Source organism: Herpailurus yagouaroundi, unplaced genomic scaffold, assembly GCF_014898765.1.
Source record: "Herpailurus yagouaroundi ecotype Mexico unplaced genomic scaffold, PumYag 211, whole genome shotgun sequence".
NCBI classification, from domain to species: Eukaryota; Metazoa; Chordata; class Mammalia; order Carnivora; family Felidae; genus Herpailurus; species Herpailurus yagouaroundi.
In genome coordinates this window covers 4,638,499-4,663,034 of record NW_024412442.1, presented here as the reverse complement: position 1 = coordinate 4,663,034, position 24,536 = coordinate 4,638,499, and the positions used below count along the sequence as shown (strand labels likewise).

The 24,536-nt window shown below is 42.0% G+C and overlaps 1 long non-coding RNA gene across 2 annotated transcripts in view; it reads left to right on the top strand.

Annotated features, from left to right (window-relative positions):
- LOC121016552 (uncharacterized) overlaps nucleotides 1–24,536 on the top strand; it is a 130,249-nt gene that overhangs the window by 13,458 nt on the left and 92,255 nt on the right. The window contains exons 2-3 of one of the 2 annotated variants that reach the window (XR_005784348.1): nucleotides 1,055–1,126; nucleotides 15,681–15,795. This is a non-coding gene — a long non-coding RNA (uncharacterized LOC121016552). Of the gene's footprint in view, nucleotides 1–1,054; nucleotides 1,127–15,677; nucleotides 15,796–24,536 lie in introns of both variants that reach the window. The other variant, XR_005784347.1, reaches the window with a different exon arrangement.

Genomic DNA, 24,536 nt, shown 5'->3' with positions numbered 1-24,536 from the left:
ATTACCACTAGGTGGCAGTGGTGGCTCAGGGCGTCTTAATTATTTTCGGGAGCAAGAGGGTTAAACAATAGGCCTTGGGGTGATTGTGGAATGAGAAACCATACAACCTCAGTCATCAGTATGAGATGATTATAGATCAAATGTGACCCTTCGCGGGACCTTTCTGACTCTGGCTTAAGACAAGCCATGGAATATTATTAATTAACATCTTCATCAGTTCTTTTTATAAACCGCACAATTTGTCAATTTCTGACTACAATTAGTAAAAATCATTGTCTTAATAAAGACATAATCCTGTGCCAAGTATCATGTATAAATAAGTTAATAAAGGGACTCCATCTTTTTTCTCCAGGGTCATTATCACAAAGATGACAGTACAACTCAAGGTTAAAGTAAAATGGCAGTTATTAGAAATATGCATGGTGTTGGGCTACAATCAACTGATATTTAGCTAGGAAATCTAGGATTTACTGAGTCTAATCACTCTGACTCCATGAAGTTCCTGAGAAGGAGATACTTACAAGAGACAAACAGATGATAAACTAATTCCCACCCCTTTGTTAGGGTTGACTCCTACTAACTGCCCCCATTTGGAACTTGCTGGAAGACTGGACATTCACAGATGATCTGAACTCAAGCACCAAGTAGACCTTCTGCCTTCTTTTAGGGCCCTCTTGTTACTGCCAAGTGGTTTGCAAAATGGAATAAATGAGTTTATCTATCAGTCTAAATTATTCTTCCTGGGCTAGCTGAGAGCTCAGGATGGCAGGTCTGCATGAAGGGGCCAGATTCTGGGTCACTTTCCCTGTGGAAGCAGGAGAAGAGCAGAAAGTGTAGGGGCAAAGTCCAAGAGAGAGAGCCACACCAACCATGGGGACTCTTGGCAGTGAGCGGTCAAAGATTAGCAGACGCGGTCTAACGAACTGTTCTGGAAGCCTGTCCCATCAACTCCACGCTGAGGGAGGCAGTCAGTAGTAGGTGGGGAGAGAATTGAGAATCACGCCTTTCTCCACCATACAAGCAAATAAAACAATGTGCACTTTCTCTTTTCCAGGGCCGTGCTACTCACTGAGAGCCATCAGCCATCAGCAGCTAGCGAGCACTTGAAAATGTGACTGAGAAACCGGTAAGACTAAGAATTGGATTTGATTTTAATTCATTTCAACTTCAACACTGAAACAATATAAAGTATTTTTCTGTTAAACACAGCTTTGTAGTTTTGGTAAGACTCATTGCACATTAACCATGGGACTGCATAAGATACGGCTGCATCCTCATGGAGGTGTTGATAGCACATCTTTCCTGGTGCTACGAACACATGGACCGTCAGTTGAATCAGTGTCGATTGACTCAGTTGCGATGATTTTTGGAATGTATTTATGTGAGCTTTTTATTTAGGCAGTGCGAGTTACAGTAATATGTATGTAAATTGTAACTGGTAATTAGATTAAAATATTTTAATCAAACTACACTTTATTTTTAGTGCTTTTCAAATTTAAAATAAAGGCATATATCTGATGCAAAGTCCGTTGGAAAGGAAGAACTAGCATTTTGATGGGAACGGTAAACAAACAAACAAACTTGAATATATGTGCAGATGTAACAATACGAGGCAATTACGTTTTGTTGGGCAAATCCAAAAAACCAATGTTCAGAGATGTTTTTAGCAAATGTATAGTAAGTCTGATAATTAAATGTCTAAAAAACACATTTTAAATGATTTTTAATAGGAGCTGAGCTTGTAACCTTGACAAGTTATAAAATGAATACTTGCACACAAAAAATCATGTTTAGATGGTAAAAGAAGTCATTATTTATGTTACGGCAATTTTGTTAGATAGTTATAAGAAAAAGGTTAAAAAATATATTTTATAAAAAAGATCTTCAATGAAACCGTCAAACAATTACCAGTAAAACACAAATTCTTAAAAATATTAAAGATCAATTGGTTGAAAATCTGAGAAATGGAAATATTTTCTTTAGGTTTAGATGAGTCATGCAATATGAGATATTACTCACAATACCTTAGTTACAGTTTGTTTCAAAAGGCCTTCCAAGTTCACACACACACACACAAACTATTAGCAACTCATGACCTAGAAAATTAAGCTGTGTTGTACACAGTTTGGATTCTTACTTCTGTCAAGAAGAATTTTAAATAGGTTTCAAAAAATCAATTTCTGTCTTAATAGATTCTAGTTACATTAGGTCAAAAATTTAAATACATTGGAATTTTTAAAGCAGGAGACTGATGTTTTCCTTATAGCTTCATTGGACTGTAAGGTGCACATTGGAGATATTTGCACTCTGTGTTCTGAGGGTCTTAAAAGTGTCATGAATGCAATTGTTGAAGTCACTCAAATGTAAACTTAAAGACCATCGATATACTTATATTCGAAGATCATGAACTATTTTATGGAACTATTGAAAGCAAAGACGATGGATTCATTAAATCTTGTGTTCTTTGCTACTGTTCATTACGTGAGTCATGGGGGAATTTTACAAAGATTTCTCGTATTGTTATCTCCATATAAAGATATTTTGAAACAAAAAGAAAGATGAAAAACAGCAGTGGAACTTATGTTTTCTCACTTCTATCACACTGCAGAAAAATAGGCAAAATTTGAAGTTCTAAGAAAAGGAAGTGTTTGCAACCTAGCTAGGCAGGTACAAGAATTTATGTCAAAACTGAAACTGTTCATAGTATAAATCAATAATAATTACTTTACACCGTTTTAATCTGGATCAGTATACAGGAGAGTTTTCATTGTAATTGCCAACATTATGTAAATTGTCTGCAAGAAGTAGGAGAAAAATTTGAGGAACACTCTTGATATTGATAAAGTTTTAGAATTGCTTTTCAACCTGTGAAATTCTTTGAATTTGATGTTGATAATATTGAGCTGACACAAGAGTTAACCACTTTACTTAATGTGGTAGATGTAGTTAGAAACTGAGCTACTTTTGCTTCAAAGACAGAGCGGTTATTCTAAGGAACGATGAATCAGTCTTGTCAATGTGGATGTGAATATTAACAGAAATGATTTTTTGTTACCTGCCTCAGTTATTGGAAAACATTTAAGGATGTTTGGAAATTAGGTATGTGAATCTGTTTTTTCGACTATAAATTTTATGAAATCTACTGGGATCATACGTTCCCAGTAAAAATTTAGCTCCCATGGAATACGTGCTGTAGCCTGTAAGTTTAATTTGCATACCAGGATTTCAAACACTTAGTACCAGGAAAAGAATGTAAAGTAGCTCATTCATACTCTAAAATATTGGTTATTTGTTGAAGTGATAATATATTTTAGGCATTGGGTTAAAGTATAATACTAAAATTAATCTCTCCTGTTTCTTTTTTCTTGTTCTGTAGTTACTATAAAATCTTAAATTGCCCCCATGGCTCTCATTATCCTTGTATTGAGCCGTGCTGGCCTGGGCTGTGCTCAGAATTTTGGGGGAGCTGGGCTGAGCCCTGAAAAGTTTTGTAGCCATATTTTGATCTAACATCCTTACAGTGTTTGATTCCAGAGTACAGTCTCAGAATGAAAGACATCGTGATAGCAGAGGGCTTTCCTGGTTTCTCATACCTCTTAGGCATAAACTCCTGACAGACACCTGGGTGTGTAGTATCCCCATTATTTCCATACCCAGCAGCAATCCCTCAAATCTGGGACTGCCCTTCCGCATTCCCCCCTCCACCACCCCAGTGCTGCGCAGTGTCCTTTGACTTTCTAAACAAAGCCTAGCCCCTGCGTCCCCCTTCACCAGCGGTCTTATCTTTTTTCCAGCCACGTCTCCCGAAAAGCTACTACTGCCTTCTTTTCCTTCCTCTTCCCCACGGCACACACATCTGCTGATGCTAATTGGCTTCCTTTAGGGTCTCTTAGAAGGAATCAGACATTCTAATCAACAGGGAGGTTATCATTTCGTCCATCTGGTTCCAAAAACTTTAAGGAGTTACTATCTACTTAATGAGAGACATGTCTCCTCACCTTCGTGTAAACTTACAAAGAGGAAAGAAAACCCAGTGGGTTCACTCTTCCCATGCCTCCAATTTACGGCTCAGAAAAAAAAAAATCAGAATTATTATGGAACATGAGTCAAAAAACTAAAGCAAATGGACATATTTATCAGGCAAGGACTGATTTAGAAAGTGTTTTTGAAGATTAGCATGCACAGAGGGACAAAGTCTAATGTTAAAAACATGCTCTGCAAAACTGAAATGTTATGTTATATCAAATTAAGTCTGAAATTGTTTTAATTGGTGTATACATGTGGAAACAATAGAAATCCATCAAGTAGAAAATACACCTATTCAGTTCTGAATGCTCTCAGGAATTTCATGAATTATTTTATATTAGAATTCTAAGCAAGAGAATAATACAGGTCTTTTTCTTTTCTAGCGGAAGTATTTTTGCAACGGTTTTCATGTAAATATTCATATTATGCTATTTAGGGTAATCGCCCCATTTTCTGATTTTTTTTAGGTCAGAATATGTACAGTTCTAAGATTACTGTCCTTTAAAGAGAACATATTTTGCCTCTTGTCTAGGCTGATCACTTAATGCCAAGGAAGATACGCATCTCTCTGAATATTACCTCTAGGTTTTCTTCAAATAGAGATAATAATACGTTATCTCCTGAGGTTATTGGGGGGGTTAATGTGATGGCGTGCCTAGCACAGAGGTAAACAAATATTGTTATCTGTTCTCATCTCACACCTGATCACTGATGGCATATTCATACCGCGGATCATTGTCAAATAGCAACATTTATCAGGACCTGTCCTTTCAACCAGTGGAGTCACATCATAATCCCATTTAACCGAGGCAGCTTAAACTCTGCATCCTGTGGAAAAGGGCAGAGAAGTAACCGTTTTCTTGACCCGTGATGTGACTATCACTGACTAGGATTACACAGTTTAAAGATCTTTTTCATACAACATACCTTATTTCCGGAGTAAGACCGGTTATCGGGCCAAAGATAGTATTTTTTGACAGTTGTTGAGAGTGTAATGTATTTGTGGGTAACTTAAGGAATATTCAAAGATAACTTTTATAAATGTAGAATTTACCTTAAGTGCTAATTTCAGAACCTGATTCTGACATTACATGGGACTCTACTAGATTGGGCAAAATCCACCTTTTGGCAATTTCTCTTCATTATTGTGAGTCTTTTACCTTAGAATCATTAAGTCTCTTCCTGTCTCACACAGACATGAGAGGGAAGCCTGGAAGGGTTTTGTAAATGCTTTTAGTGCCTTGTACCTTTGTGTGGGTTCAAAAAGCAGTTACTGAGAGTTTGTGTGGGTTTTTTAAAAATCTTTATTTATTTATTTTGAGGTGGAGGGAGGGAGCCTGGAGCCTGCTTCAGATTCTGTGTCTCCCTTTCTCTCTGCCCCTCCCCTGCTCATACTCTATCTCTCTCTCTCTCAAAATAAATAAGTGTTAAATAAAGTAAAAAAACAAACAAACAAACAAACAAAAAAAAACAAGCAGCCTCCACACTGTCAGCACAGAGCCCAATTTGGGGTCTTGATCTCATGAACCATGAGATCATGACCTGAGCCAAAACCAAAAGTCAGACACTCAACCAACTGAGCCATCCAGGTGCCCCTGAGAGTCTTTGAACAAGAAATGTAACTGAAATGATATTTTTTTAAAGGCATTAAGCTGCTTTTTAAAATATTTTCCCCAAATTTTGTTGCCTTATAACTCTCAAAGCAAGAATCGATTGCTTGTATTGCTTCAATGGGTACAATAGAGAATGAAGTCATGCTCAATTTGGAGTTTCAAATTCAAGGTTTTTTGTTTTGTTTTGGTTTTGGTTCAGAGCAAAACAGTATCTACGAAGTCAAGATTTTGTGAGGGGAAAAAACAGATTCTTAAATCCTAAAACTTCCTTCTTGTATCAAGAATGGAACTTGAGATCAAGGCAGAGAACTTTGCTCTCCAATTCTATGAAAAAAGTATGTTAAAGCACGTTTCTTTTCAGGTAGAGATGGGAGTAGAAAGCTCTTCCACCTCTGAGATTAGGAAATGAGAGGCTGTAAAAACCAAGCGACCTAGGTGAGTGAGGATGAGCCCAGGGGCCCTTGGGGGGAGGGTTGGGAAAAAGGAAAGGCAGCAGGATAGAAACTCTCATTGGGATTCCAGATCGAGCGAGGGGAACCAAGTTTCTGCTCTGCTTCCCTTTGCTTCATGCAACATGACATCAGCGTGTTGGGTCAGTACAGGCAGAGGTAGGGTCTAGATGTGTAGACTTGGGGCAGCGAGCACCCAACCTGCAGCCCCTACGTGACATGGAAAAGGTCCCCATGTCCCAGAATGACTGTGTGAAGGAAGAAGGTGGCTGAGAATTGAAAGGAAGCAGAACTAAATGAAATTATGCTTAACTGCCAGAAAGTTGCCACGGCTCAGGGTGAGAAAACCCGTGCAAAGTCAGAGATCCCCAAGAAAAGGCCACCAACTGTCAGAGAATCTACACAGCCAGAAAGACTCTAAGTGTGGAGCCTAACTAGCACATGGAGTCTGTTGAGCTCCTGGGCGCAGTCACGCTGTCTACCTTGACAGGCCAGGCCTCAGCACCATGATGCATAGACACGCCGGCAAGTGTGTGGGCAAAGGAGAGACCCGTGGATGCCAAGACCCATCGGTTATTCTTCGGTCAGAGTCGGCAGGGCTAGCAGAGCGTGACACGTGGATCCAAGTTCCCTTTCCGTGTCCTCACGAGATTGCATGTCCTTAGATAGGTTAAGGATTTAAGGGACTGAATTAACCCAAGAGCCTTTTTAACCTAACAAGAGACAAAGTTACCATTCATCATCAGATTTCATCATCAAATCTTAGGGTTTTTGATAATAAATAAAATGTGTTTTATTTATTTATTTATTTATTTATTTATTTATTTATTTCAACGTTTATTTATTTTTGGGACAGAGAGAGACAGAGCATGAACGGGGGAGGGGCAGAGAGAGAGGGAGACACAGAATCGGAAACAGGCTCCAGGCTCTGAGCCATCAGCCCAGAGCCCGACGCGGGGCTCGAACCCACGGACCGTGAGATCGTGACCTGGTTGAAGTCGGACGCTCAACCGACTGCGCCACCCAGGCGCCCCAAAATGTGTTTTATTTTTAATCAGAGAAATAGAGGATCGAAGGCAAAATGAGGCCCATCGTAGAACATAATAAATTACTCTTTTTGCGCATCTAAACTGTAGTGTGCCAATTTTACACTTGCTCTAGGAGTACCTGAGTACTGTTTAATCCTCCTCTTTCCTGCCTTATGCAAACCCAACATGGTCTGCGTATGTGTAATGTAATCTTTATACCATCTCTGCTGGCAGTAAAGATTAGAATGTTAGAAATTCAACGGATGCAGTCAAATATCAAAATGTTACTTCGAATATAGAATGAGACATTGGACATCTTTACATGTGAATCAGATAAGAGTAGAAAAGAAAAGCTATTTGTTCAGAAGAACTGTCATTACTGGATGCTGGTGTATTGACGTGGTTATTTTAACTGCTGTCCTACAGTATGAATGAGGCAAACCCCATAGCTTGTTACAAGGGCAACTTAGCAGTTAGACACGCCCCTGCGCCCGCAAAACAATGCCCCCGCTTGAGAAGGTAATTGACAGCCCCACACGCTGTGATCGTTTATGACCTGGGGAGAGTCTCCTGCAAGTTAGTTTTAGTTATTTGATGACACATGTCTCCTGATCCACAGCATCTTTCTCTTTTCCTCCTCCATTCACATTAGACCGAACCTCAAAATGAATGTTGAATAAATCATTTCATATTCTTGTCTTACAATCTCGTCTACTTTTTAAAAAATCTCCACTCATTTGCTGTTCAGTCATGCCTTTTATTTTAAGAAGCTAAGGAGGCAAATGGTTTTTAATTGCCTTCCAAATATTTACATCCTATACATCCTGTGATTCAGCAATTACACTTATCAGTTTTCCACCCCCTGCTAACGTAACCACAACATTGTCACGAGGAAATCATGGGGGAAAATGCTGTAGCGCACTCACTCAGCTTTGGATGTAGTAGAGGAAGAAATGCCATCCCTCCCTAACTTGCACTGCAAAATTATTTTCCACCCTTAGGGGCAAATGGTCTCTTCCCACCACTGATGGGCCACCACTGTGGCAGGATTGAACGGTTCCCTCGGAAATGCCAAAAAGATTGTTCTCTTAGAATGCTGTGTCCAGTAAATACTTGAGTTGTGCCTGTAATTGCCCTAAAATGCACTTCCTGCTGTGTTTGCTTGTGTCCGAGAGCAGTTTAGAAGGTCAGCCTGAGAGCTTTAATAGCCTGGATTACTTGTTATTTGGTAATGGAGTAGCCAGGATAAGAGGCGATAGTTAATATTTGCGCCTCATTTATTGAAGAAATGCTTCTGGAACTCTTTCACAGGATGATGATGTCATTCATTCTGATTCAGGTGTATCTTTAGGGTATTAAGTTATTGGTGTTGTTTTCAGGAAATACACAGCAAGCACAGAATTTCTTGCTCACAAATAGACCTTTCTAGTAATCTGAGTGGAGGGTAAATCTATGTACGTTCCGTGCCTCTGAGGTTTCCTGGCCTTTTCCCTGGACTCTTGCTCCTGAGATGGACTAGATTTGGAATCTGAAAATAGCAACACCAGTGCAGGCTACCTGAGGAGTGTCATGTGGTTCTGCCTGAGGACGTGATGAACCCTTGCCTGAGGCCCCGGGCCATTCTGAAAATCACCGAGGAAGAGGCACAGCAGTGTTGGGTTTGCTTGGGACAACAGTGACCTCCAGTGCTAATACACTTCACAGGGACAGCCCGGAATGGTGACATCGCATCATTTCTTGGTAAATGAACAGACGTGATGACAAGGGAAATGTGGTTAGGAAGAGTGTCCTTGTGAGTCGCTGCTAACAACAGGGGCAAATGACAGTCCAGGTTAGAGAGAACATTCCCGTGTGGCACCGCCCAGCAGGAAGCACCTGCTTTCCCAGCCTCACTTCCGAGAAACAATGGCAAGGCGCCAGGCTGCCTGCACTCTCTCGGCTTATCTCCTGGGACATGTAAATGGAGATGGTGGTGCCCTCCCGCCAGCTGACGTTGATGCCTCAGGCTGGGCCTTGATGGTTCTGGAGTTCTCTCTTCCCGGGTGTAGGAGACAGTTTGAGACACCACTAAAGATACAGAAAAGACCAAGCGGCTTGTAACTAGGATTATTTAAGATTGCATTCATTGCAGGCCGTCTTCTCTCCAGAGAAAGATTCACTGCTTGATGCTCTTTTGGTCCCAGCCAACAAGCATTGAGAAAGCCATGTGCCATCTACCTTGTTCTTCACACCATGTGACAGCATCGTCATTGCCCTGTGTTGGAGAAGAACTACTTTCTGATGCTACATTATGAAGCTTTGTCTGTTGACTTTAATTTAGCAATAACTGCTCCCTCAAAAACTATCCCCAGATCCATCCAGAATGTGTTAGGTGCCGGTTACAAGTAGGCACTGTGGTAGTCCCTGCTCAGACATTATCTTCAATGTTTGCATCATCCACATGACATAGGTTTTGTCTCCATTTTATGGATGAGGAAAATGAAGCTGACGGAGGGCTCAAAAATTTGCCAACAGTGGGAATCGCAGGTTTGAACCCAGACTCTCTGGCACTACCATGCCCTTTCTGTACAAATGGAATGCAGAATCCTCAGCCACACGGGTCACATTTCGAGGACTCGTAAAGGCCATATAGGGGGGCCTCCCTCTTGGGAAGAGTCTGTGGAGGTTAATTTTGTAGGTCAACTTGACTAGGCATTAAGGTCTCCAGACAGTTGATTAAATACTGTTTCTCTCTGTGTGTGTAAGGGTGTTCTGGGAAGAGATTAGCATTTGAGGAGGTAAAGTGTCCCCAGCATAGATGGGCGCCACCCAATTGGTTTGGGGCCTAAAAGCGATTAAAAGGCCGAAGAAGGTTGGTTCTGCTCTCTGCTTGACTGTTGAACTAGGACATGGGTCTTCTCTTGTCCTCAGAGCTGGTTCTCAGGTCTTTGCACTTAGACTGGACCTATGCCCCAGCTCTCCTGGATCTCTACCTTGCAGGTTGAGGATCAGGGAACTTCTCAGTCTCCACAATTACATGAACCAATACCTTAAGACAAATCTTGTGTGTGTGTGTGTGTGTGTGTGTGTGTGTGTGTGTGTGTGTATTCTCTTTGTATATGTATATTCTCTGTGTGTGTGTGTGTGTGTATATATATTCTCTTTATATATACATATTCTCTTTATACACACACACATACACACACACACACACACAGAGAGAGAGAGAGAGAGAGAGAGAGAGAGAGAGAGAGTATATATATTCTATTGGTTCTTTTTCTCTAGAGAACCCTGAGTACTAGTTACAGTTTTTATTTAATACTTTTATATCCATAAGACACACAAACTACATGTCAACCTAAGGAAGTTTTAATCTCCTGATCTCCTTTAAATGACTGTAGTTTTACCATCTTTGCTGTGGGGCTGGGCATAGTTTTAGAGACATGTCAGGTCCTTCCTTTATATTTGTCTTAAATGGAAAGATGAACACAAAATTGCCCTGCCCCTGAGTTTTGTTCCCTTTCACTTCCTTTGGAATGCTGTAAGAGGACTGCTGGAATTACATTTTCTAGGAAAGCAGACGCACATGGCGACTTCCCCTGGATTCTACACAAATGGGGTTCTGTGGAAGGTCGGGACCAAGTCTTTCGGATCTTTGGTCACCCCAAATACCTAGTGCAACGATCTAGACATAATGAAGGGCCAAAAGAAACTGAATTTGAAGATATATAGGGTTTTCTTCTGTGCCTTTTAGCTAGTAGGAAAGTTCTTTTATTTCCCAACGGCAGAGAGAAGTGTCTTTGCCCTTTATGTCCAGTCCCCTTTTTCTCAGATGAGCAAGGCTTTGCGCTCTGAAGAATCAAGCAATCCCTGTCATCTCAGAAAGAGAAATTCAGATAGGAGAACACTTACCCTTCACTGTAATGAATGGATCTTGGAAGATTCAAGCACCCAGTAGAGAAAAAGGGACCGTGGATGAGAGCTGATGCAATTGAATACACTTCTAAACACATAATTTCAGCACAGCACACAGCGAGTGACCTGATGTACCAGAGCCCATCTTTTCAGTCTTGGTGGCCTTTTTTGACACAAATCACAGGACATGCAGTTTGGAGCAAGAAAATAAAATTTCTGCTGAACTGTATGTCCTGTGAGAACAGGTGCCACGGCCGTCTTGTTGGCTCCTGGGTTGATAGATCTCAGTACCAAGACTGGCATACGATGCATGCTTGGTAAAATTCATAGAGGCGAATGAATAAGCAAGCAGGTAAATGTTGTGTAGGGACTTTAACCTGGAAGAGCTGGAAAGGTCCAAAGTGGAATCCAGAACAGGAAGTGTCCGCCAGCTCTTCCTGACCACGTGAGTGTTGCACCGTCGGCAACAGCAGCCTCCAGCCGCACATGGCTACGCACATTTCATTAATAAAACCCAAGTGACGGGGACACTCAGTTTCTCAGTCTCACTAGCCACATTTCACACCTGCAGGGACAGAGCAATCTGGTGGTGAGCATAGGTACGGCGCAAATACGGAACGTCTCTGTTAATGTTCAGAGTCGATTGGGCAGTGCTTCCCTAGGCTCAGAGGTTTAAGGAAAGAAAAGCCAAGGATGTCCTTGTGGGTTTTTTTCATTATAGGATCCATCCCAGCTCACAGGTAAGAAGGTGTGCAGGGCCCAGGGCTTTACGAGAGTTCTAGAATGTGATATACATCTGGCTGGGGAACATGACATGCTGTGTTTCACAACAGCAAAATGGCAAACAAAACGTGGGGAAGGAAACGCTGTAAGGTGGGCCGTGGTCTTCAACACATCCCCTGTTCCGTCCTGTCTCTGCTTGTCAGCATTAGGCCTTGGGGACACTGACCTCGTCCTTCTGGGACTCCTAGGACTGGAAACAAATTTTTACATTAAAAAAAAAGGAAAAGTAAAGAAACTTTTTCTATTATTGCAAAAGTTCACTGACACAAATGTAAAAAATGAAAATAAAGGTGTAAAAATGAAAATCTGTTACCTCTTAGGTTTTACAATATCTCCTTTGTTCTTTTTCTGTGCACTTGTATGTGATAAATGCAACACATTAAGAACCATTTCCATGAGGTTGTTCCTTTAAAATTTTTTTTAAAGTTTCTGTATTTTTGAGAAGGAGGGAGACAGAGTGCAAGTGGGGGAAGGGCAGCAAGAGAGAGGGAGACACAGAATCCGAAGCAGGCTCCAGGCTCTGAGCTGTCAGCACAGAGCCCAACCTGGGGCTTGAACCCAGAGACTGCAAGATCATGACTTGAGCCAAAGTCGGATGCTTAACTGACTGAGCCACCTAGGCACCCCTCCATGACATTGCTCTTAAACTTTCCTCTGCAACATCTTATTAATGAGGGCATTTTATTACATTTGGTGGATATATTATAGATTATTTAACTGTCTCGTCATTGGATATTTAATTTCTGATGTCATGATTTTTTTTTTTTCATGAACACTCATATGATAAACGTCATTGCACAAAATGTATATATCCTTACAATTGTTATGAGAGCTAGGGATTCTGGATAAAATTGTAAGCAAAAATTTAAGTCTTTTTGACAAACATTGCCAAATCTACCTTCTGTATTCAAATTTATACTTGTGTCTGCCCACTGAATTTTTACTAGAAGAATGTTCTTCTCGCAAAACTGTACATAGAGGAGTTGAACTTGACTGTTACTCTTGGGGCTCAACTCGTGGAGCATGATAAAGGTAGATTTTGTAATGGAACCAACATGAGTCTGCTCCTTGGTAAGACACAGATAGAACAGATGTGGATGTCACACCAAGTAAAATTTATATACAACAAGTAAGGAGATCACGGGGAATGACTTCCAAAGCCCTGGCTCTCTGGGCAGAGAATGGGTTCCTTTGGGGTTAGGAGGGATATTTAGTAGGGGAACCTCGTCATCATCTGTAGACGCAGACATAGGGTCGTGCGTATGTCCTAGGGAAACCTGCCTGCACACACGTTGTGTGTTATGTAATGAAACTTGTGTTCCTCCTTGGGCGGAGATTTTAGTATTGCAATGAGGTAGAGATAGTTGTCAGTCTTTCTGGAGGTCACGCCGTGGTCCATTGGCTCAGGTGTGAGTAAGGGATTGAGCTCAAACTGCTCAGCATGGCCTGGGCTGGTTGGAGGTCTTGTCAGGACAGTCGCTCACTTGAGGGAAGGTTTCGCTTTTCATTTGCCTGAGTTAAGAGATAAGCTGGAGAGAGGAGCTCAAGGGAAAATGTGAGATAAAGGTTGGTGAGTACAAGCAGGTGGGCAGTCAAGGTCAGGTACTGAAGTCTGGCAGGTGACAATTTGAGTGGTTGAGATCTTACCATGATAGCTAGTGAATAAATCATTATGCCCCAAGAATCTATCATGGTGAAGACTTCATGAAGCTGTAAAATGCTGATAAGAAAGTTTAGAGGAAAAGTGGTTACATTTTGCATTGTTGTCGTTTTTGTTTGTTTCAGTAGATAGTCAAGGTCAGGTTGTGCGTAGCAGGGACGGAGACCTCACACTGGAACATATTTAGGATTTGATGTTGTGTGTTGGAGCAGGTGAGAGGCAGGGTGTTTCTTGCTGTCGACAACTGGGAAACTCCACTCCATCGTTGCCCCAGAATGGAGGCAGGGTGTGCTTTTTGTCCAAAACGACATGTTCAGTTACCATCTTTGAGTGTGTGCCGACTCTGGCATACTTGGATTCCTGGGCCAAAGTGGCATCTGTGGAGGAAATACAATCTTACTGCCTTTTCTCCTTCAGGCCCTTATCACTTGATTGACCTCTCCAGTTAACTTCGTACATTTACTTCGTGTTTTACTGGTAGGATGATACACTTTTGTCATTCCCCAGGGTGGAATTATTGAAGCCGTGTATACTGGGTTCTTGGCCTGCCCTTAACTCCGTGTCTGTACCTTTCCCAAAGACAGTGACTGATACAAGGATTCAGCGTTGCCTTTTTCCTAAGTCCCCCTTCCAGTAATGCTTCTCACTGGTCTTTTCGAGAACACCTTTTTAACATGTATGGAAGAGAAGCTACTTTGAATAGTAAAATGAGCACATGCATAGACTCCGGAGCACTTTTGTGGCTTCATGTCTTTGCTGTGCTCCTGGCTGGTTGTGTGACTTGGGACGCGTTACTTGTTTGGCCCCTCTGTCCTTATCTGTAAACTTGGGACACAAATAGTACCTGCCTGACAAGATCAGTAGGGCCCTCTACATGAATATCTGGGAAGTGCTCACAACGGTGCCTGGCCCTCAGTGAGTGTCGGCCGTTGGTCCTTCAGTCTTTCCTCTCACCTGCCAGGACTTTCGGGGCGTGTTTGTGTCTTTTCCTGCCCACCGATTCATATTTTATTGCTTTTGTTCTTTTGTAAGAGATTTCAGATGACCCTTTTAAATCCTATTTCCCCCACTTATAATGGATCAGACATTTAGGGTTCCCTTGTGAGGATGGTCCTTCATTGAGACTGAATAATAACATGCCATAATGTTAATAATTGCTAACACTATTTGAGCACTTAATTACGAACCACAAATGATACTAAGGACTGCACCTGAAGTCTCCTTGAAGCCTCACAAAAGTCCTGTAAAGTAAATACACCTGTTACTCTCACGTTAAAAGGTTTGAAAGATGAAGCCCTTTTCCCAGGCTCTACAAGTAACGACAGAGCCAACCTAGGAGCTGAGTCTGTCTGAAGCTTTTTGAAACCACCCTCCTCCCGCTTTTCACCCTGTTTCATGTTCCCGGTATATCTGAAACTCAGTTTAGCATTTAATTAGTCATCTTCCATCAAGACGCTGCTGCCATTGATGATGACACTGTCGCTAGCAAAGCAACGGTAAACACAGCCGCTCTTGACCGAGCACCTGCTATCGCCAGGTGGCTGCTGGCCCTTAAGCCCATCAGACTAGACGCACCAGGAGGCCCTCAGACTGATCGGGCTCTAACCACGGCAGCCCCTGGGCAGACCCCACTCCAAGCCTGTAAATGCTTTAGGCTACAACAGAGAAATACTAAGGACAACCAATCACTAAAAGACAACTAAGCTTTAAGCCCTAGCCAAACAATTTTCTTTCTTTGCTTCTGCACTTTCTCCCTGTACACCTTTTCCCTGCACATCTAGCCCCTGTGGGTCTTGCTTCAATCAACTCTTAAAATTTTCATATGCCCAAGTTTATCTTCTAATAGGTGTGGAAGTAATTTTCCAGGCCTGAGATGGGGCCGCTGTCACCCCGAGTGCCGCGTCAGCAAACCGAAAGAAAACTTAGATGATTTTTGAGTCCCTGTAGAGACCCCACGTTTAGCCAGTAAGTCTGTGGTGTAACCAGTCAGTCCCCAAATTCCAGGCCACTTCTGGATCTTCTCACCCAAACACGGTTGGGTATGTGGCCCCGGTCAGCCAGATATTCTCTATTGTCTCTTTCGTGCCTTTATCTTATAAAGGCTTCTTGTTTTAGCCTCCTGTTGGTGTTCTCTAGACCCTTGAGAATGGAGACTGCTCACTTCCTGCAGTCTTAAATAAAGTTTGTTTGCATCAACTAAAGTGTCTTCTTTATTCCTTTTTAGCAGTTTTTGGTGATGAAGAAGGAGATCTGATGCTGACTGCTAACAGACTATGGGACAAGGAGACGAACCTGCTAAAACCCTCAAGCTCACTGTTCCTCATTATTGCTAGAGGCCAAGGGTAAGTCACTCTCAGATTTGAGCTCCGCTCCCTTGTGTGCAGCTCTCTGATCCAAACTAACTTTATTTAAAACATCCATGTATATGTGTGTAACTATGACTATGACTATGACTATGACTATGACTATAACTATAACTATAACTATAACCATAACCATAACTATAACTATATAACTATAACTATAACTATATATATATAGAGAGAGAAAGCTATATATTGTCCCCAGAAAGGTTCTGGGACCCCTTTATGGGGTTTGTTAAAGTTTCCAGAAAGTTTCTAGAGACCCCAGAAAGGTTCTGAGGTGTGTTAAGATTCCCAGAAAATTCTGGGGTCCTGGAAAGGGTCTTGGGTAGTTAATATCAGGGGTCCATGGCAGATAGCAGTGGTTAAAACACTAAAAACCGGGAGGTCCAATCCTGTAATGGGGGGGGACTCGACTCACCCAGTTTCAACTTGGGGACACGGAGAAATAATTAAGACAAGAAATTGGACTGTTTAGACCCTCAAATCAAAATCTAAATCTAATGAGGCATGAATCAGACTATTAAAAGCCATCAGGGAGTCCACTGCTGTAGAGAAATCTTCTCATGAAACAATCATAGGTCTGTCGCTCATGGGAATCTAAGAAGCCCAAGCTACAGAATTGCCGGGTGCATGTAGAGCTGTTAGATGCCTGCTACCTAACTCTCAGAGTCCTGTGCTAGGACACATTGGTCACAGAACAGGTTAGATTGATTTTAGGTCACCTGCCAACCTCAAGAAGATGCCTGTGCAGTGAGGTGCACCATAAAAGACCTCCCAGCCTGAGGCGGGGTCCAGGGAAAATGGGCAGGAGCCAGCGAAAGGTGAGAGTTCTTGCCAGAGTCTGCTCTCTCTCACATCTCTGTAGTTCCCTGACAAGAGAGGAAGTTGACGCTTCACATTATCCCTTCCTTTCCAAATCCAGACTCCTGTTAAGTTGGTTTGGGGATACCCATAGGTTGTTGATCCTTTTTTCCCAGAGACAGTGAATTCCTTCTGACTTACTCATTTTGTGCTCTGAGAGCTTGGCGTCGCTTTCTGCCTGCCTGGGACATGCAGGTTATCCGTTTTTACACATGCAGGCAGCTCAGCCATCAGATGGGGGAAGCCCAAAATATGACCGGACAGATATACATTGCACTCCATTTGTGGCTAAGGTTCTACTGATGCTACCTCTCAGAGGATTGTCTAAGTCTTTCTTTTTTTCCTTCTTTCTTTCTTATGTTTATTTATTTTAGAGAGAGAGAGAGAGTGTGTGTGTGTGCATGAGCAGGGGAGGGGCATAGAGAGAGAGAGAGATGGAGAGAGAGACAGAGAGAGAGAATGAATCCCAAGCCGACTCCGTGCTCAATGCAGAACCCACACTGGGGCTCAATCCCACGAGCCATGAGTTCATGACCTGAGCTGAAATCGAGTCGGATGCTTAACGGACTGAACTACTTAGGCGCCCCTTCCTTTCTTTGGCTGCCTTTGGGGTGGCTCTGGATATTGGGAGGATGATATCTTTTGTACCCTCTTTGAGGATGCCTTTTTCATCCATAGGGTTGTTCAGTACTTGCAGGAATGTTTACTCTTTGTCCTGGCTAAAATCTGACAAGACAGTCGAAAGGACTTTTTAAGTAGCTCTAGAATCAGAAGTTGAACAATTTTGAAGCTGATCTGTTCAGAACCTGTCAGGAACTTTTTTTAAGGCCTTCTCCCCTAAGCTAAAATGAAACTATGTACCCAGAGGCAAAGAGAAACATTCCAGAGACAAACAGCTTTCAATCTAGACACAGGAAGCTTAGGTTTCCATCTTAGTTGAGGATCTTCTCCATGATATGAGGAAGCAATCTGAAGATAATGTAGTTGGATAGGTGGGTCAGCTCCTGATTTCATGCATGTTGCAACTGAAATTTTTGAGGAATTAAAAACAACCGAATAGGTAAAAAAGATATAGGATATATATACTCAGCCTTAAAAGGTAAAATCCTGCCATTTGCAACGATGTGGATGGAGCTAGAGAGTTTTATGTGAAGTGAAATAAGTCAGACAAAGAAGGACAGATTCTGTATGATTTACTCATATGTAGAATTTAAGAAAGAAAACAGATGAACAAAGAAAAGAGAGACAAAAAAACCAGACTTAAATATAGAGAACAAATTGGTGGTTGGCACAGGCGAGGTGGGTGGGGGCATGGGTGAACTAGATAAAAGGCATTAAGAGTACACTTACCACAAGGAGCAGTGAGAAATGTATAGAAATGTTGAATTATACTGTAACGAGTGTTCTGTGACACTGCATGTTAATTATATTTCAATAACCGAACAAACCACTGTCCTACAAAGTAGGCCAGAATTTCTTACATAGATCTGTCTTCAGGCCGTGCCATGTTACCTCACGTGGGGTTCCTCATTTCCATAGCATTTTGAAAAAATAAATTTTCCTATTGAACGTACCTTATGGACGTATGTTTATATGTCTGGATTTGGAGGGATCCAGAAGACAATGTTCTTGAATGAAGCAGTATATCAGTAGAATGATAAGTCTTGCTAACGAGGGTTATGTGATTGTGCCTTTTCCACTTAAGAGTGTAAAAATCAAAAAGACAAAACATCCAGTGCAGGAGGTCTGCCTTTGTTCTTCCAGTGGGGGCTGGGGAGGTGAAGGACTACAGATCCAGATCTAGTTTATTGTTTTCTTCAAGCATTAATATTCATCCTTTACTGCCAGGAATGCTTGTGAAGCTCTGTCACTTGAATTTAAAAAGGCTTTTGAGGAGGGCTCCACACTGTCTGCTCTGAACCGGGACCTTGCTATTCTTATTTGTAAACTGTCAGCATGAGGCAGGAACTAACCATCAGGAAGATTGGCTTTCACAAAAATATAAAGTGATTAGAAAACTCCAAACATCTATAAGCCTAACTTCTTTCATGCCTTATAGTTTTCTTTTTCTTGTGCTTTATGAAAAGAGCAGAACATCCACTGGGGATTTTCATTCATTGTTTTGTTGACTCTTAATTCACAGATGATTTATGCCATGGCTGCATTTGCAGAATCGGTTCATGAATATAGACTCTAAGAGAGCCAAATAACATTACACAAAGTTTTTCTTTCTCTGCTCTTAAAACTTTCCATGATATTCAAAGTGAGTGCCTTCTGGATCTTACCCCCCTATTTCAATACACCAGAGAGCCAGAAGATGGAATCAATGTTCTATTAAGCAAGGCTCTATCTTACGAATTATTGGTTGTCTCTATTTCATGTGTGTGGTCTCCTCAGTATTTACAAATGCCAGATAACTTTCCCAGTCACACATGCCGCTCTCCCAAAAGTGCTCATTTGGAGACACTGAGCCCTCAGAGTGGGGAAAAAAACACCAAGCAGTGAGTTTTAGAAATGAAAAACGTGGCAGCTCAATCTCAGTAATTACAGGGTACCACTGAAACTTGGGTCCCCCAAGGGTTACCTGATTTTTTTAAGGCTTATCTTGACTCACGTCAAATTTCTATCAGGCCAGAAGTGTGGTGTTTGTAGGGAAACACACGTTTCAGGAAGAGCCTTTAAACTGGCTCTGTGCCCCCTGCTCACACCTTTCTCTGTCACAGAGAAAGAGAGCTCACAAAGAGAGCCCAGAAAGATGGGCATGTACCATTCTTTCCCTATTGGAATCACATACCAACAGCCCCTGGCCAATGACCAACATTTAATGGGATTTCAGTCTGCCATTAGAATGCCTGTTTCCTAGAATAAAAGGTGCACAGTTGCCTGTCGTCCATGATGCCTTTACGATCTTCCCATCATCTTCCATGTCCTTCGCCACCATAGTATGGTGCATATTCTTCTTGCAGGTCAACCGTCCATTGTCCTAAATTTCCTGGTTTCCTGGTATATTTACCAGCGTGAGCTCTTAGATACCAGAAATTCTGTCTTTTGTCTAATGGAAGAGCTAGCAAATGCAGGAATTCGGGAAGTGTTTGTTTAATAAATGAATAACCAAGCAATGAATATAAATGAATAGAACCAATGCTTCATTTACTCTTTCAGTATACCACTTAACTTGCATAGATAGGCACTAAAAATCATTAAAAAAAATAAGACATTATTTTTTAGGAAGTTCAAGTCCCCAAGTTGAGAAAAAAGTCTACGGCCATACCACCCTGAACGTGCCCGATCTCGTCTGATCCCAAGTTGAGAAAAAAAGAAAATAGTTTCTTGCCAAATTTTTGAAGAGGAAAAAGAGAAATGTCTTAGTCAAGAAAAAAGGTGATTGAGACATTCTGAGTTTTGCAAAATTATCTACATTTAATTCACTTTGTATATATTTTCTGATTGACTTTTATCAATTGTTTGTAGTAGAGTTGGGTGTGAGAAGAAATACAAGATGCAGCTCCTTTTTTTGAAGAAAACTTAAGATTTAGTGTATGTAGGGCCATTATGTAGAACCTTTAGAAATACTTTGGGAAGCGTTGTAGGACTCATGAAACCTGAGGGAATCGTAGAGTCTCCACAGAGGGCTCTAGAGCACAGCGCACTGGCTGGGAGCTTGGACTCTGTAAAGGTTTCCTGCTATAACTCTACTCTTTCCAGCTTCGCGTCTTTGTTAGTTAGGAGTCTCTGTTCTCATTGAGAAGACATAATGAGATGAGATGAGATGTCCTCATCTATAAAATGGGGGTTCAGGTGTCATGGCACCCTGCATCCGAGGACTGGAGTGAGAATTGGGTGAGCTGATGTAGGCAGAATGCTTGAAATGCTATCTGGGGGGTAGGAAGCAAGATCGGCGATTCTTTGTGAGCAGAGCAAGTAAATGGTGCAAAGGGAAGGAGAGGGATGAGCCAGAGGCACAGCATTCGCAGGTTCAGGAATTTAAGTCGTGGGGTGATTGAAGAGTTGAAGAATTCAAGGGGGCTGGAGCACGTGAATCCCGTGTCCAGCATGAATGTGGCTGTAACGGGAATGCAGACAGCTTGTGGGTCCCAGCCTATGAGCCCAGGGCTGTGAAATTTTCCCCGTGAAGCGACTGCACAGACAGCATTTGCTCACTTTTCTTGTAGTATATACTCTCGCTTGACTCGGTAACCTTCTTATTTTACATGGGAGCTGATTTTTAAAACTAATCTACCCTAGCTCTTAGTGTACTATTCAGTTACATTTCCTTTCATTAGTTGTTGTTACTTATTTTAGAACTCTATTTATGATCTTTTAAATGAGGAGAATACAAAGGGTAAAAGAGAGGACTTAGGGGATGTTTGAGCCTAGGGAGGCTATGTGTATCCTTTTCTCCTGCTTGGTTCACAAGGACATCACGACTCTGGAAAAGACCAATAGTCTTTGTGTAGAAACAGGTGAACTGACATTTCTTCTGAAGAGAACAACTTGCCCATTTCTTGGTGGATCTGTTGTAATTTCATGTGTTTCTCAGGCCCCTCTACGAGGAAACCTGTTAAATAAAACCCATGGTCGCCAGCTCCCTCAGCTCGCAGCAGGAACAGTGACCGTGCTATGCGGACACCCCTGAGTGGGTTTCATTTTAAAGCAGTGATTCCTCACCCCCAGAAAGCACATTGTTTTCTCTGGTTTGGGAAAGTGAGAAAATATGAAAAATGTGGGAAATTTTTCACAAAACTATCTTTTTTTTTTTTTTTAGTTTAAAGGATAATAATTTGGTCTGAAGTGATGATATTTCATTTTTTTTTGTTATTAAAATATTCCTTTAATGAATTCATGGTAACAAAAGATGATGATAATCTAACATGTTCTTATGTCTCAAGACACGATGCTGATATTCTTATGATGCTGTCTGTTCTTCAGATCTGTTACTACTTAGTAACTTCTAAATGTCTGGGGTCTTCTGTTCTAGAGAATAACCAATAGTCCTAAAGCAATTATGAGAGTTTTTGAGGAAAGACAATAAAGGGTACCAAAGGAACTACTGGATTATTTTTCTAAGTTCTTCTAGAAGAAGGTATTTTTTTTTAAAATTGTTTTCATGTTTATTTTTGAGAGGGAGAGAGTGAGAGTGGAGGAAGGGCAAAGAGAACGAGACACAGAATCCCAAGCAGGCTCCAGGCTCTGAGCTGTCAGCACAGAGCCCGATGCGGGGCTCGAACTCACAAACTGCGAGGTCATGACCTGAGCCAAAGTCAGATACTCAACCGGCTGAGCCCCCCAGGTGCCCCTAGAAGAAGTTTAATTAAACTGAGCTGTTGAAAGTGATATTCTTAGAATCCTCTGTACACATCTACTACATAAAGCCAGGACACAACCTCTTTGTTCTTTTCCACATGATCTACGTGTTTCTGCCTTCACACTTCTGCTTCCAATCTTCATGGAGGCAGAAATGCCATCCCCCATCTTTGCCCGAGGAAAGCGACATCAACTGTAACGCCCAGCTCAAATGTCTCCTTTCTCATGAAAAAGTCCCTGGTTGTTTCCACCTCTTCTTCCAAAATCTTGGGATGTTTTATGTAAACCTTCCTTATATTTGTTTCTTTTGAAGACAAGTATGATCCTTTTGGCTGATGTATTGATTGCCTGCGGTGGCCATGGCAAAGTACCAAAACCTGGGTGGATTAAGACAACAGAGGTGTGTTGTCTCACTGGTCTTGAGGCTGGAAGTGTGAAATGACAATGTTGGTGGGGCACACTGTCTCTGGAGGCACTGGGGAAGGCACTGCTCCATGCGTCCTTCTCCCCTGCTTCCTGTAACCTCAGGCATTGCCTGATGTGTGGAGGCATCTGTCCAGTACTCCGTCGTCTGGGGACGTTCTCCCCAAGTGTCCTCACACAGTCTGCCCTGTCCACGTTTCCCTGTTTCATGATGACACCAGTCATATGGGATGAGGGCCCACCCTAATGACTTCATTTCACCTTGATTACCTTTGTAAAGACCCAGTTTCCAAATAAGGTCCCATTTTTATGTGCTAGGCATTGGGACTTCAATGTAGCTGTTTAAGGGGACACAGTTCAAACCATAAGTAGTTAAGGTGATTGGTGCTGGGGATTCCGGGGGCCACTGAGAGATGAGGTGGGGGAGAGAAACTGGGAACAGACCATAAAGACACTTTCTACCAAGTTGGGAGTTTCGGGATTTAGGAAATGTATTGCTCGTCTTCACATCCTTGTATCAGTAGCACAAGATCCAAAGTCCCAGAGGACTTGAAGTTTTAAGTGTTATCCCCTGGCTACTTAGGGTAGAGGAGGGACTTAGCCCTTTGGCTTCCCTTTCCCCAAGACTTGTTACTGATGGGTTTCCCAAAAGAAAGTGTGGGTTGCATTTAGAAAGAGAGGCTGCAGGTAAAATAAAAGCAAAAACAGTGAAATTTCTTGACCCAAAATGATTCAAATAGAGTTTCATACTACAATAAAATTCAGTCAACTTGACAAGACTGTATGTGACAATACAACAAGACATGTGTTACAGTTATTTCTTCTGCTCACAAAGTATCCACATTCTTTAGCAGCTGTGACATAATAAATATATATTTGGTCTCTCTCCTTGATTCCTGACACAGACCTCCTCAAACCCTTGTAATTTCCTGAGTAACGGTTATAATAGAAATGTCTTATACAGACAGCTCTGTCTGGTGATAGGAGAATCTTTTGTTCTTTTTTTAAATTATTGTTTATTTATTTTGAGAGAGAAAGTGCATGAGCAGGGGAGGGGCAGAGAGGGAGAGGGAGAATCCCCAGCAGGCTCCATGCTGTTAGCGCAGAGCCCAATGCAAGGCTTGGCCTCATGGACTGTGAGATCATGACCTGAGTCGAAGTCAAGAGTCAGATACTTAAGCAACTGAGCCCTCCAGGCATCCCAGAGCATCTTTTGTTCTAATGAGACAACTCTTGCTGGGGTCCTGGAGGGGTACTGGACCAAGCCATCCACCAGGGAGGTCGAGTTCGTAATGGATCATGCCTACATAACGAACCTTCATTAAAATCCCTAAGCTATGCTGTTCAGAGACCTTCCAGGTTGGTGAACACATCCACCTACCTGGAAGGTGGTGCCCCCCCAACCCCAGGGGGACAGAAGCTCCTGCACTCAGAACCCTTCCAGACCTTGCCCATGCACCTCTGCATCTGGCTATTTGTGTGTATTCTTTATAATATCCTTTAAAATAAACTGGTGAATGTAAGTATTTCCTTGAGCTCTGTGAGCCTTTATAGAAAATTAGTGACTCTGAGGAGAAAGTGGTGAGAACCTCCAATTTAAAGCCATTGAGTCAGAAGTGCAGGACGCCCAGGACTTGTGATTCGCATCTAAAGTGAGAGGCGGTCTTATACCCCTAATCTGTGGGGTCCATGTTAACTCTGGATAGGTAGTGTCAGAATTTAATTGTAGGACACTATGTTGGTGTCTGGACACTAGTTGGAGAACTAGTTGGTGTGGTAAAAACAATAAATAAAATACATATTTGGTATCAGAAGTGTTTTGAGTGGAGACAGTTTCCCTTTAGCAGCTTAAGACAACTCCCATTCTATTCTATCTCACAATTGTGGGTCGGGGATTTGGACAGGGCTCAGCTGGATGTTTCTTCTGTTCTGTGTGTTATCAACGAAGGTTCTTGGGGGTACCCAGATGGTACTTAGGCTGGTCTGGCCTTTCCAGAACTTGAGGAGAATTAATGAGAGGTTAGAACCGGCTGGATTGTCGATAAGACATGTACAGTGGTCTGGCCAGCACATGGTCTCAAACTAGCCAGATTTCTTAAATGGTAGCTCAGGGACACAGAGAGACTTTC